Source organism: Pholcus phalangioides, unplaced genomic scaffold (genome assembly GCF_987345545.1).
Source record: "Pholcus phalangioides strain wild (caught in Gottingen) unplaced genomic scaffold, Ppha-v1.0 ptg000010l_1, whole genome shotgun sequence".
Classification (NCBI taxonomy): Eukaryota; Metazoa; Arthropoda; class Arachnida; order Araneae; family Pholcidae; genus Pholcus; species Pholcus phalangioides.
The window spans coordinates 10,661,306-10,673,492 of record NW_028301603.1 but is presented as its reverse complement, the minus strand read 5'-3'; the positions used below and the strand labels follow the sequence as shown (position 1 = coordinate 10,673,492).

At 36.6% G+C, this 12,187-nt stretch overlaps 1 protein-coding gene across 2 annotated transcripts in view; it reads right to left on the bottom strand.

Annotated features, from left to right (window-relative positions):
* Positions 1–12,187, bottom strand: part of LOC149080907 (rho GTPase-activating protein 39-like) — a 59,065-nt gene that overhangs the window by 46,342 nt on the left and 536 nt on the right. The gene's annotated exons all lie outside the window — the stretch shown is intronic.

Sequence of the window (12,187 nt, the reverse complement as noted above, 5' to 3'; positions counted from 1 at the left end):
GCCAGCAAATGTGGGGGCCATGTATCTATGTTCTATATACAAATCTACAATTTTAGACCGATCGTCGCCAATTTTTGCATATGTACCAAACAGGGGACCGGGATTTTGAACCATAGACTACTTTAAAAGAAGTTCGTCAGAGCTGGGCAAATGCCCGAAACGGGCGAAAAACCGTCGGGCAACAATGGTTCCTGGACCCCCAACAATCACTTTCGGAATGTTTACTTTGGTTACCGTGGTTCTCCCTAACAATGCGTTTCAGACATGTGTATGCCTTTACAATGGTTGCAATTTTGTCACTTCTTTAATGCTACCAGTATTATGTATAATTGTCTATTATAATGGTTTGTCACTTTTTCAATCCTCTCAGTAATTGAAGGAAACCCGGGCATGCCGGGTATTATGGCTAGTAGTTATTTAAAAAAAATTATACAGTCCCCGTGTGTCCCAAAACCCAATTAGAAAGTTGTTGCCCTGTCTCTCCTGATGCCAACAAAAAATTGTTTTCAAGTGCAATGCGAATTCGAAAAATGGAGGAAATTTTGGGGGGGGGGGGGGGGGGAAACAACGTTAAATGAGGATAAAACGGTTTTTCCGCATTTAGAGAGCTGTTTCTTTCTCAAATTTCCTCTGTTTTTCGAATATCTCAGTGGATATTGCACTTAGAAACTTTTTTTTGCATCAGGAGAGACAGGGCAACAACTCTCTAAGTGGGTTTTGGAGCACACGGGGTCTGTATATGAAAAGTTAATTTCCTTTTTACTATACAACCCCTTGCAACATGAATTACATATCTGGGCACTACACATTATTTGGAACCATATTCTAATTGGAAGTATACCTCTAGGATAAAAAAGTTCCAGTAAAATGCCATACTCCCGGTTTGCTATGCACCCTGTAGCCTATACATTATATATAGAGTACGGATTGTCCGCAGTTTCTACGGACGGCCGCAATGAACAACGGAGCTACGGGAGACCCTCTCAATACTACGGAAATCGGTTTAAATAATCGGGTCTTGAGTTTTCTTGTGGCGTTTTACTTATTTTTATAAAATTGCATCGATCTTCATCGTAACGATGAACTCTTATACGCATGTAAGAGAGTTTGAGAGGAGACAAACTCGGAGGTGATCTGTTTTGTCTACATGTCCACGTCTAAACCCAACTCTACTCGATGCCCAAACGTGAAAAAAAAACCTGTTTTCTGTCAAAGCCGCTCCACGCTGTGGGCTAAAAACAGGTTTTTGAATTGTTCAGCACGGAAGATCTAGCCCGGCTTCATTTGCATAGTGCATGGTCGAGCTCGCGGAACTTGTGTCCGAAAGAATGTTTCGTCGTAGGGTGACGGCAGAGCTCTGATTCGAAGTACGGGGAAAACGGGGATTTGGGGGGGGGGGGGGGTCTAGGGTTGCTAGATGTCCGTATATACGGCCCACAAGGGCGTATGCAGATTCATATTGCATTGGATATTCACGAATTATTAAGGAACTCGGCGATCTTGGAACATTGCTTCGGGAGGTGGGGCGGTTCATGTGGCCTGAGCCCTGTAGGTTCCAGCGCCACTAAAATGATGTATTTAATAAACTTTGGATTAAAATTTTAAAAATAAGCAAATTTTTGAGTGATTATTTTTTATTGTACTATGATCATGCTGTCCTAGCGGGGTACCCCCCTATGACAAAGCTGAACATTCATCACTACTGACGAGCTTTAAGCCAATGTTGGCATGTCTGTATAACAAAGAACCGCTTCGTGGTATTGGATAACCACACATCATGGGCTCCCACTCAAAAAATTGGAGAAAACAGAACTAAAAAGTAGGATGGGGTTGGGTACCTTCCTAAGACAACATAATCGTAGCATAACAGAAAAAAATCCTTTAAAAAAAAAAAATTCATTTTTTTCATAGCACTATTTCAGTATCCTATGAGATTGACTCAAGCAAAATTACAGAAATGACTTGGTTAAAAAAACAATTTTTGGCCAAAATAGGGTACTAGCAACCACAGATAATTCTTTTCCGTCCTCCTCACAATATATATTACATTCTTTTTCGGAGTCTTCAACAGTCCAGTCTGTCAACTCTCTTCGAAAATGCACAGCATATTATGAAGACGTAAGATTTTTAAGAATGACGCTCCTTCGAGACCACTTTCAAAACGTGTAAATTACAAGCTCTGACGTTTATTTACATCAGAGGTCACGGTGAACCACATGGTTTTACTGCGTTGCCATCCCTTTTTTAAAGGGATTTGTTTACATTTTACTATTCAATACCAGTGTAATCGTTTTTTAAAAAATGAAACACTTTTATTCCTAGCCTCTTTGCTGAGTATTGTATACATTGTTTATGCCTCTGCATGCCCTAAAAATACAGAAGACAATGGAATACTATTGGGTAGCATCAGAATCACCAAACCTAGAGCAGACCTATGTATCCAACTGCTTTGTAATACAAACTGTCGTTTCACCTATACGCAAAATGTGCATCACTATTTTGAATGATGAATGCTAGTTAATGTCCAAGACCATGAAAAGTAAATACAAAATTTTTTTTTCCATCCAGACAGAAGTTTTTAATGACTACTCTACTTGTTGAACTCTCAAATTAACCAAAAGAAAAAATTAATAAACTAAATGGTCCACTACAATCCCCAAATAACCTTGAAAACGATAATTTCTGCTTTGACAGAATCATTAATTGTAATCTACAACATTTGTACTATTTGGCAATACATCGATGATTCCCTGCTTAATTAAAACGAATTACACGAATTTTGTAGATAGGATTTGGTAAAAAAGTAGGGCAAAAAGTAGGACGAGTGGGAGCCCTGAGGACAGCTCACCACGGTACCCCTGGTGCTCCAAGGAGCCGCGACGCACACTCTGAGAACCACCGTTCTTCAGTAATAGTTCTCAGAGTGTTTCACGAGTTTTACAGCCGAGCATAATGTGTTTTCTCGGTAGTTAGAGCAGCTATTTCCAGAGGTGGTGCCCTGAGATGTGTCGGGAACACGAGATGTTTCCAAAATAAGACCATAAATAGATACAGGCTGCCTGAACGTGATGGGGATGGAACGAATCGCTGAGGTGTGGGGGGGGGGGGGGGCAAATGTCAAACTCCCCGTATCTGCCAAAGCATAAGACTATATTGAATGTAATCAGGAGTCGAAATGAAAACAACATTGAGGAGGGCGGCCGAAAGCTGCCAGGATCCCCCGTATATACGGGACTGGAACCTGCATATAGGAGGGGAGGATTGCGTTGCATTGTTTTCCATTAATTATTGGGGCCTAAGCCCCCTAACAAAATTAATCGAGTGGGCTTAAATAGTCTTGTCCCCCCCGTTCCGGCGTCTATGAATGCCAGTACGGGATAGGGGCAGCCTTCTTGCGATCAGCGTGCCACCAAAACAAAACAACTAATATGGGAAGGGGTGTCGCGAAAATTCTCATATTCACAATTCCCACCACTTATCGACGTTACATCAGAGGGGAGTGGTTTTAACCGAGCTTGACAGTACATGGCGCGGCGGCCGAGACAGTTTTTTTTGGAAACCAGAACGATACACAATACGTACCACCGTGAACGGCAATATGAAAGAATTGAGAAATAATAGGGAGGAAAAATAGAGGAATAAGAAAATAAAAGCAGTTGCCCTGGCAGTTCTCACGCCAACGAAGCGAGAAGAGGCTATGAGGTCACGGTTAAAAGAAAAATCAAATGTATAATAGGAAAAAAGAAATAAAAATCAAATTTTTCTTTTTCCATATAACCTCTTCAAATAGCTTCACCCGAAGACGATCATCCCACTAGATCAGCAACCATTTTACCACGACGAACACTAGACGACATTGTTCTCGAGAAATCTTTTCTTTTTTCGTAAAAAGAAAAGCCAAGGCGCGGCCTTTTACTCACACACATGCACAATTACTCTTTTTTTTTGGAAACAAAAGGATTTAGGCAAGAGAATTTTTTTTCTTCCACGAAGTTAATAATGTCTAGGGTTCACTTTTTCTCTTTTTTTTTTCTGGGTAAAACATATATGAATTCCAATGTCGAACTATTTACAGGGAAGAGAAAATATTCTCCGAAACACGTCCCACTTGTTTTGCGGGGATAAACCAAACAAAAGCAGATGATTAAACTCTCTGGCTTTTCAGGAAGAGAGCGAGCCAGTGCAATAAACTTTACTGAATCACCCTTTTTACAGAGTCGCAAATCTCCAGAGATAGAGAGAAGGCAATACAGAACAGTGCTATCAGCAACGAATCACGCTGCTCGTAATCTTCATTATAATGAGGAGATTGATTCATGTAACAATAGTTTTCCTTTTACTCAACACAAAGGAATTTTTATCATTATTACTATTATTGCATTTGAAGTATCACCAGGACGCTAACGGACAATGTATATTTCTAATTCCGTGAAACTGGTTGGTACTAGTAAGCTTTCATGCTTGATATATCGACTGATTCTCTATCTCTTGAAATGAGTTTCGGTTCCGAAAAGACTACGCATGTCAGAGCTGAAGGAGCGCAGGTTCTACTACGTGAGTTATTGCACTGTTTCCAGAAAAATCTACTTGATCATTTGACATTCTGACCAAGTCACCCTGATAACTCCTGAATAAAGGAATATGATTGAAAAAAACTTTAACATTCCAATTTTTTCCCCAAGTTTCAGTTCTTTTTTCCTTCACAGAATTTTTCCCTGACCTTTATCGAATATTTCATATTTCCCTGACTTTTGCTAAACATTTGACATTTTCCTTGCCTTGAAGGTCTGCCTGCTCTCAGCGGAGAGACTTTTTCAAAGCTAGAGAACCCTGCACGTACAGCTCTGGAAACACGCGAACGGATTCTGAGAACGTTGGGGAGCCACAACCAAAAATCTCTTTTCAAGGTTGTTAATTTTGTAGAATTTCACTTTCGAAAAATGCCAATAATGGTAAATTTCGTTATTTTAGAACACGAGTGCACAAACGTATTGGCTTGAGGTCCATATTTTCCTCTGGATTACTTTTGCACGCCATATAATTGCTAAATTACTTCTCCAGGGGCCCTAAAAATGAATGAAAATCTCTAGAATGTTACTGCTTTATTTGCTGCAGAGATCTTTACAGATGTCGATCAATATCCGTAGTTTACCCTCTATATTACCTTCAACTTCACACTTTTCAAATAATTTTATAGGTGGGCTGGTCGAGTGAAATTCTCAAACGGAGTTAGATTGGACAGTGGGTTGGAATTTGTGTACCTATGTTTTTGGATGAGATTTCAAAAAATGCATTGCAGTAAGACATTAAAATATGTTTTTCGGTTTTTCCCAGAGGACAAACCAACAAAAACAACCATTTTCTTTATACCGATAGTTCTAACAAGGAAACGCTCCCAAGCTAAACTCATAGAATTCGACGAAAATTTTACAGGCGTTAGTAGATGACTCAAAATATGTACTGTGAAAAAAGTAGCCGCGGAATTGCATTAGGAAAGGAGTAAATTAATGTTGAAAATTGGGTCTGGGATGACAAACACGTACACAGTTAGCATCAATTGGCGACTTTGCATTCTTGAAAATTAACGAACAAAATCTAATGCGTTTATACTATAAAAACGTGCTGTATTTAGAGGCGTTAATATTTGAAAAATAGCTTCTTAAAAGTATCACTCGAAAAGCAGAATATGCAGATTAGATGCATCAGTACTATCTTGCATAGTTTACAACATAAAAGCACCTATAGTTTACAATCAGTACAACAATGAAATATTGTCAGCTTGAGACATTTTCTGCCGAACTTGGGTTCCAAATTGTACTTTAGGTTAGAATATACAATAAATAAAGGCGACAGGCAGCATTCCACCTTTGCTGATTGTTGACATTAGAGATGTAAAATTCTTGAGAATATTTTCATCGAGGAGACTATTCTTATAAGTTCTTGATGAGAATATTCTCCTGTTATTTACATATAATATCCTTGAGAATATTCTCTGTGGAAGGACTACTTTCATAAATTACTGGGGAATATTCTTATAAAAAATAATAATTATTTTGAATTTATTAATAATAGTCCTTCCAGAGAATATTCTTCAGTTACTGAAATCTTTCCAGCGAGTATTATCAAGAATACCTATATGTAATAACATGTATTACAATAAATAATCTTGATAAATAACTTAATATTATTTTTGATAAGAATATTCTCCAGTAATTTATAATATTAGTCCCTTGAGAGAATATTCTCTGTCCCCGTCTCTCTTCTCATCAAGAAGATGGGTATATTGAAGTTTGTAGACCACAATATTAAAGTTTGAAAGCAAGAAAATTAAACCAATAGGGCTGAATTGCACAACTTTTAAAGGAATGTGAGTGATACAGAATTTAAGTGTATGTGCATTGAAAAAACAACAGTTCTGTATCTTAGAATGAAGGTGATTGTAAAAGAATAGCTTCCTTTATCAATCAACTTTGATTTAATTTCTTTTGTTGTGAATTTATTTCTGAAAATTTATCTAATTTTAAAATAATTTTTTAAGGTTTTAACCTAAATGTTTCTAAAATCTTTATAACCAAACTTTTAAAACCTCTTATCATGACCTGGAGAATATTCTGAGAATATTCTCGAACTAAAAGTTGTCATGGGGGGGGGGGGGAATTATACCAAAAATTGTTTTGTTGTAAATGTTTCAGGTAACGAAAACTGATTTATATTTCACAATGTAAACAAAATTAGTAAAAAAAATTAAATTTTTTAAAAGAAAAATGAATATTCTCGATTATTCTTCAATTTTCACATCCAGGAGAATATTCTGAGAATATTCACCTGGATGTGAGGAGAATATTCTCGTCACATCTCTAGTTGGCATTACAGTATATGAATGGGTCAAAACATGGATAGATTGTGCAGCACTTTCAATCTATTTTAAACCCAAAAAATCAAACGTTCTTCCTGAATGAATCTCTTTATTAAAACCTGATTGATCAGTATTAAACATCTGGTTATCATTTGCCTTCAACTGCAAATTCTTAAAAAAAATCCATTATTTACATATGCTTTTGAAGCATTTACAATATGATCCTCTTCATAAATCTGCTCTTGGGCAATCATTTTAGTAATTTTTCTGCTAACAATTCTACGTTTCTGTTTAAAATTACAGAGCTATTTTCCGGAAGCTTTGAATGGCATTAATGTGTTGACTTGATTTTCCCACAAATACATTTGAGACAAACTTTAAACAAATCTATACTTGCTTTGAACAGATTTTAGTGTGCGACGTTTAATTTTTTTACTGCCACGCCAGTATTCACCGGATGCTCTTTTAGTTTAAAATGGGGTACTCTGAACTTCCTCATTTAACTCTTCATCTACATACATTTCATCATTTTCATCTATAATGTCAAAATCAGAATTCTCAAATTAACTTTCGTCAACCGCTGAGTCGAAATCCAGAGAGTCTTCTACTTCATCACTAAGCATTTTGCAAATATAGATTCAGGTTCTTTCAAAACTTCCATTATATTTTTTAAAATTTATTTCGGTTTCTGTAAAATCTGTCAGCTCTATTTCTTGAACAGAGAATTCGTGGTACAGCATCCACACCATGTTGAACACATCAATATGTGGTGGCGTTTTCTATTTGAAAGCCACAGCTGGTTTAAAAAAATGGATTCAAAAACATTGAGGTATGCACCAATGCAATTTCATGCGATACACTTTTCAGCATTAAACAAAACAACGAAAACTTATTGCAACTCGATAATTTGTTTCATTTATGTAAAATAAAAGTATAGGAAATGAACAATTAGACTAAAAATACATATTCAAACTCAATTTTAACCACTTTTGAATGCAAATACTCAAAAATAACTTTATAACAGATTTAAGCTCATTTGGAGGAAACACAGACAGTTCATTTAAGAATCTGCCACTTCTCTGAATCCTCGCCAAGCAGTGTTGCATTTGGCATTAAAAATGCTAATTTATATTTATTTTCTATAGCTTTTTTGTTGCAATTCCGCAGCTACTTTTTTCAGAGTACATATTTTGAGCCATCTACTAACACCTGTAAAATTTTCGTCTAATTCTATGAGTTTAGAGAGATAGATGGCTTTTTCTCAGCTCAAGATATCAAGGAAATATTTTATTTATCTTGGGCTGAGAAAAAGCCATCTATCTCTCTAAACCGTCCCACCTGGGGGGCCAATTCCTGAAGTTAAGAGAGGCTACTAATGTCTCTACTTCAGTGCCTCACGCCACAGTGCGTGAAATAAGGAAGGCAGGGTCGTGTCTCCAGTGGTGTAGATGGCAGCATGCTTGCCCGGTATGCAAGAGGGCCTATGGAGAGTCCCGGCGGAGACCAGATGACTTTTCTTTACGAGTTTACATCAGCATAATATCCAGAAATAAAACATTTCCTCTACGAGTTTAGCTTGGGAGAGTTCCCTTGTAAGAAACCAAATATTATTAGTAACACACACACCAAAGGGTCTGTTAATGTGAGCATGACCAGTCTAGAAAATTGTTCATATAACATTTGCTCAAAGAGTATGCTTAAATCATCTTATAGATTTCAAGACGTTTTCAATGCAAAGGTGGGCAGAAATAAGCTAATTAAGATGTTTTCAGGGATAAAATAAGCAAGTTACCACAGATTTTTAACATCTGTGACAAGAAAAAGAAAGATATTGAAAATTCTAATCCAAAAAAAATTATTAATGTATTTATAATGAATAGAAATAATGAAGCTAAGCAAGCAGTCACCCAAATTTCTTCTGTAACTCAAAAAGACACTTTCTACAAAAATGTGTGAGATTTCACTTGCATGAGATGCAGATGAATAGACAATCATACGAGGCGGATTTATGATTTTGCTGCTTTTCTTCCTTTCAGTTTGATTTTCATGACCAGCGATTCTCCTGATTTGCTCCCCAGGGATATAGCCCTCAACCCCCAATATGCCTCTGGCAATAATGATGAATAAAAAATTGAAATTGATTCTGGCAAGCTAAAGTAGTGGAACCTTTTTCTCATTAAAAAGCAACAAATTTCCCATTCGGTGTGTCTTCATATTTGCATTTTGTGAAACATATATATCACATAGGCTAATACAGAATTAATCAGAAATAAACTGGCTCTTTTCAAGTATGTTAAATAGAATATAAATTTTAATTAAATTGACTAGTTGCATCAACAACAAAGGGGCAACTTAAATCAATCTAACGCTTCTCACCATGATAACCTTTTTTTCACACCTATGTACACAAAAATATCTCACTGTTACGAGTGAAAAAAAATATATATACAGGGTGCATATCTAACTCCTCCCATTGCAAGTATCTGGCCAACTGTTGAACCTAGAGGTATGCTCACAATTAGAAAAATTATCTGAAGATCGAGTAGAGCTCAGATATGTTATTCACAATGCAAGGGATTGCATAGTTATTAAAATATCTTTAAAAATTTCCTATCTATTATATAAACCTACAGATACAGTGATGCTTACAAAAAATATTAAAATCAGATATAACAAACTTTACCAATGTCTTCACCTGAAATTTTTACTTTTCCCAACTACATAGCATCAATATTCTGACCTGAACACTCACTGAATAGCAAGTACCACTCGTGATTTAGCGATGATCAATATGTACTGTTGGGATTTAACGATATAATATTAATTTGGAAGTCATAATCATATTCAGTCTTGTCTTTTTTGAGTGAAGATTTCTTGAAATTGGTTACATTATACAACTAAGCACATAGCCGCCATTGTGTTGATTGGTATATTTCGAGTCTGTATCTTTTTTATTTACATGATAGCTTAGTGAAAATTCTTTGCACAAGTTGTTGTTCAGGTTTCCAAGAATTGTGTGCGTTATGTGTATCGTTGAATCTGAGTTAGCACGAATGGCGTTGATTACGAAAAATCATTAAAATTGTCATCAAATTGTGTACGGTACAGCTATTTTCTATCCATACTGTACTTATACCTTTGCATTACTCTACAATGTCTTTTATTATATTCATCTTCCTCCTCTTTTCTGTTGCCTTTCAAACAAAGCCCATTTAAACTATGAGCCACTCCCATGACAATGAATTCTTAAAAAGCACAACCTAAATTATTTTTATGGTGGGACTTGTGAATGAAATCTGATGAACTGCTAATGGTAAATTGAATTGTGTCTTTGGCAACAGTCATGCAACCCGCCCCCTTATACTGAAGTCAGCTCCCAGGTCAGGATCTTTCACAACCCTCCGTGAAAAATCATAAGAATCAGCCCGGGCCATGCCAGTAGTATTGGTTGTCCTTTTAGAAGTGTGAGTGCTGGTCTCAAGTACTTTTGGAAAAAATTGCACGGATTGATACTTTTGTTTTTGGAAACTCATTCGATGTAAGACCATCCTAATGTGGAGTGGGGGGGGGCCTCACCTGTGGGCCTCTTGATGTATGAAGAGCCTTATGTGGCCTTGCATGGCAATTAGTATAAATTGTGTCCAATTCGTAGTGATGTTAAGAGTATTACTGGGATAGAGGGGCCCCCCCCCCATGCTAAAACATGGCTTCGTTCGGAATTGAACCCTCTTTGCGGGTGAATTAATGCACTTCGTTATAGGGGGAAGTAGGGTGACAACTCTGGCAGAATTTTTTTCCCTTAAAAACTCACCCACGTATAAGCTGACCCTCTCAATTTTTAAAAGATTTTCTGAACAGAAACGCTCGGCTTATACTTGAGTACATGCAATAATTAGAATTGCACTTTTATTTTTTGGAAATTATCATTATACCACCCGCTTTTTGTGGGAGGGGTTCAAATCCAATCTTCCCATAGATATTATGGAGATGGTGGCAGATATTCGAAATGCTCAGGACCTTATACAAGTTCACACACCAATGGACTTTACTACAGTGGTACCCCTGCTAAGAAACGACTCTGCTTACAAATTTTTCGGCCAATAAAGATTTTTTTTCACCATTTTCCTGCCTCAGCTAACAAATACAGATTTAGCTAGCAAACACTTTAATTGATATAGATGCATGCACTAAAATAAAACAGCTGCTTCGTGAGCTCAAGTTTCGTACTAATCGGAATGAATAACTGTTACAAGATAACCTGTTTCCCCTTCAAAAAGATTTTTGAGCCATTTCATATAAAATGAATATTTCAGCAGAGAGAAAAAAGCATTAAAAAAATTCTTTTTAAAGCCTTAGACTTGAATGGTTTCAGTGGATAATGGTAAGACTCTAAAACCCAAACTGAATAGTCTATACTAAAGGTATGGAAGGGTAGGTAAACTTTGTCTAATAATACTCCGAGAAATCACCAACGAAGAGGCAAATGCAAGGAAAATACAAGACTCTGAATGCATTTCGACACACTAAAGGTGTCGTTTTCAGAGGATAAAAAATATCACATCACACTGACCTAGGATCTGACAAGTCAGGCCCTTTCTCTTTTCCTCCGTGAACCCAACTTCTTTATTGCTTTTCCAAGAATACAACACAGTATGTATGCATTATACAGTAATTTAAGTTTGAAAGGAACTAGGCAGCCTTATAATTGGTAACTGGTGTAATAAAATATTGTAAGACTACCTTGAATGGATGCAGTCCATTTAAACATTCGGGGATCTCTACAGGCATATGCCAGAGAAATAAGTTGACTATATCATCGCATAGCACACAACCTCACACACTTTTTTTATTCACTATAGCTCCCAAACCTGACTACATAGTAAGCATAGTGTAGAATCAAAAGATCAATCGGTTACTTCTTTCTGTAAATTCTCCCTCATTCGATCTTGAAGCCGCTTGTATCAACCTCCAGCCACTTTTTGTCTTATTTCAAGGTGCTTTTTTGAGGGTTTTATAAAACGTATCTTCAAGTTTAAGGCAATAGTTGGAACGAATTAAACAATTTTACATGGAAACCTACTGGAAATCACATTTCTGTTTCTACAACCAAATGTGATTCCGGAACACATTTTCGTTACCTAAGGTAACATTGTGTTACATTTCAGTGTAATGGTGATTGAAGCATATTTTATTAGATTGGAAATGCGGAACAAAATATTTGGTCCCTTCAAGTTTGTTTTTGCGGGAAGTTTGACTTTGTAGTAAAAACTAAATAGGTTTTCGCAAATTCATACGTTTTTAATCGGTTTAGCTTTCAATGGCCATATATAT